Source organism: Cyprinodon variegatus, unplaced genomic scaffold (genome assembly GCF_000732505.1).
Source record: "Cyprinodon variegatus isolate N-32 unplaced genomic scaffold, C_variegatus-1.0 Scaffold417, whole genome shotgun sequence".
In the NCBI taxonomy this organism is placed as follows: domain Eukaryota; kingdom Metazoa; phylum Chordata; class Actinopteri; order Cyprinodontiformes; family Cyprinodontidae; genus Cyprinodon; species Cyprinodon variegatus.
In genome coordinates, this window is record NW_015150870.1 from 407,455 (window position 1) to 410,433 (window position 2,979).

Consider the following 2,979-nt stretch of genomic DNA (forward strand, 5'->3'; position numbering starts at 1 on the left):
ATTTTCTCTTTACCCCATAAAACACAAATATGCCCATAAATTCCAACAGAGCCTAACTTTTTTCCCAGTTTTTCAAGCAACAGCTTTATCCAGCGGGACCTCAGTAGAGTTTTATTATATTTTTACCTTATTTTACAACGGAAAAGTTTTATTTTGAAAATCCACAGGGGAAGTCTAAACTTCAGCGTTCACAGTGACCGACTTCCGGGATAAGGTGAGCTATAAAGCTGCCGAACAGCGTCAGTTTGAAATGTTTTGTAGAACTTGTCGTGGATAATATCAACAAACTGCGTGTCCATGAAGTTAGCGGAGCTGAAACTTCTGTCGGAACAGGTTTGTAGAAGACTTCTTGTTCTTCTAGTCGGTTTCAGTGAGGACTTTTATTCCGCTGGCAGCAGTTGGTGAACATGAACAGTTTAGCTCCAGCCAGCCAGGCTAGCGCTTCTTCTAACACTCTGGCTGGTCTTCATGGAGACTTTCCACTGTGTTTCTGTTCGCTTTAGCCCTATTTAGAAACAAACTGCTTCCTGCTGCCTGAACCAGAGCTAACAGAACCTCCTTCACTGGTGGCTCTGACATATGGAGGCATTTTATTTTAGCACCGTTTTATCAACAAGTGGCATAAAACTAATGATGCAGCATGTCGACACATTTATTTTTATTTGATCTTTAATAACTTTAACCCCCCTGAAATACAGGGTTCTTATGTTTTATTAATGTGGCAAACTGTTTCCGCTGATAAAGAAACTAATTTTAGATTAGCTGTTCTGTAGTGATGCTGAGATGAAGCCTCACTGTCACCACCTGCTGGTGGACTGCAGAACTACAGTTAGTAATCTAATTAATTTTTTGCCCATTTAAATTAATTTGAAATTGTTAATGGTTGGACTGTATAATACATTCTTTTGTGAGTTTTTTATGTGCAAAATGTCCTAGAAGAGAAAAATCACTTTTTTTCTGCCGTTTTAGTGGAATAAGCTCAAGCAGACAGTGAAAGTGCATATTGGGCATCAATAAACAAAATGGCAGGTGTCAGTCATTTTAGAGCCTGATAGACCAGATTAAATGTGTAATTTAGTCTGGCTCCGATGAATGAGACATCAGAAGATTGTTGATGGGAACAACCTGTTGTCTTTCAAACCATGTCTGTGCCTATTGGCCAACGCTCTGACCAATGAGCGCAAATTACTGTGACGTAGAAAGTGCGACAGGAAGCTGGTGGGGGAGTGTAAATAAGCCTGTCAGTAAAACGGCGAATACGTCCTTCTTAAAAATGAATGAGCGTAGAGCCTCTTCCTGCTCACGTTTCTACGAAAACCCTAAGTCTAATCCTTCCAAAACTGATTCCAAAGCTGAGTCAAACCAGAACTGTTCAATAGTTGTTGCCATCTTCCTAGTTGTTCTTTCTCCAGCTTTGCCGTCACACCCTCAAAACCCTGCCTACTTTGCATCCTGAAATTCAAAACGCATCTCTGCGTTGTGATCGGCTCGCCAGTTCTAGGGCCTGGGACATTGATCGGAGGTAGACCACTCGCAGCCAAAAATGATTTTGGCCGCTGGCGGGTGGGGCTAGTTTACTAGGCTAGGCATTTTATTCAAACATAATAGTTTTTCCAGAGTTTTTGGGTTTAATCAGGTTGGATGTTATGTGTTCCACCAATCTTTTGGTCAATCCAACCAATCTAACTTTGACAGTGTTTGGGCAAACCAATACAAATTAGTCACATTAGCCAAAAGAAAAGTTTTATCGCAACTTTCAAAAGTCTGAAGTGGGTCTTGAACCATCAACCTCAAGGGTGGAAGTCTATCTCTATCACGCCACTAGCGTGATAACGCATACGAAAGCAATACTAGATAAAATTCACTACATCTGTAATCAGTGGCTTGCTCAGATTTTGATCTAGTTTTAAGCAACTAGATAGATAAGAAAAACAACCAATCTATTCTTCGAATCTATCCAGACTTTATCCAACTCCCAGATTTGACTGAATACTGAGGCTGTTTAAATGCCTGCCTAAGTTCCGGGCGAGTTAAACCACTTCCCAAAGCGGCCAAGTGGTATGGTGGGGTAGCGAGGCTTCGGACGTCATCTATTCTGGCTCCTCCCCCAAATGAAGCAAGCGTTGATACGCGCCTCGCAGAAACGCTCCCTCCTGTACTCGACACACTCCTCGAAGCCTCGGCTCATCTCCTAACATCACAACTGTTTGGTAATTTTGTTATTGTAGCACTTGGAGTCATTCAGCTAGTAGTATGGTGGTTGCACCTAAAGCCCTCCTTTCTGCAGCTTGTATGGACCTTATGGACCCCCCTGTAGGTGCTGGGGGTCTTCTCTTTAGTTGAAGAGCTAGTTTCCCAATCATTAGCCCATTCAGGATTAGCATCAAATGTGTAGTTATAGTGAGATGTATGCCTAGTCTGATATTTACTGTATAAAATAGAAAAGAAAAAAATCCCTGTATTGTCCTACAAAGGGGAAATTGTGGTGTTACAGCAGCAAAAGGTTATAGCAGCAGCAGTCACAAAATGTTGACGTTAGACAGTGTATAGAAATAACAGAATAAGTAACAGAGTTAAACAAACAAATAAGTACTGTACAGTGTTTTTACAATATACATTGTCTGTATCTGGAGAGTAAGTAATCAATATCCAGCTATGGACATTTTTACAGTAATGGATATTTGAAAATAGCAGCAACATCAGAGATGTGCAGAATGACAGCAGCAGGTTATTTAACTAAGACAGAAAATTTGCAAAAATCTGCATGATTGTAAGAACTTATTGAGGTTGTTGGGAACAGAGGTGGTTCTAGAGTCTTCCAGCTGCTGGGAGGAAGGATCTGTGATAACGCTCCCTGGTGCATTTAGGGGGCAGCAGTCTGTCACTGAAGGAGCTGTCCAGTTCAGCACCAGCTTCATGCATGAGATGGGAGACATTATCATTAACGGAGATGTTAATTTAGTTAGGATCCTTTTGTTT

General features: G+C 41.2%; 1 protein-coding gene across 1 annotated transcript in view; it reads left to right on the forward strand.

Annotated features, from left to right (window-relative positions):
- Positions 1-272: 272 nt before the first annotated feature.
- Positions 273-2,979, forward strand: part of katna1 (katanin p60 (ATPase containing) subunit A 1) — a 15,703-nt gene continuing 12,996 nt past the window's right edge. The window contains exon 1 of the mRNA XM_015388238.1: positions 273-333. The gene's annotated coding sequence lies outside the window, so the exon portion shown is untranslated. The remainder of the gene's footprint in view (positions 334-2,979) is intronic.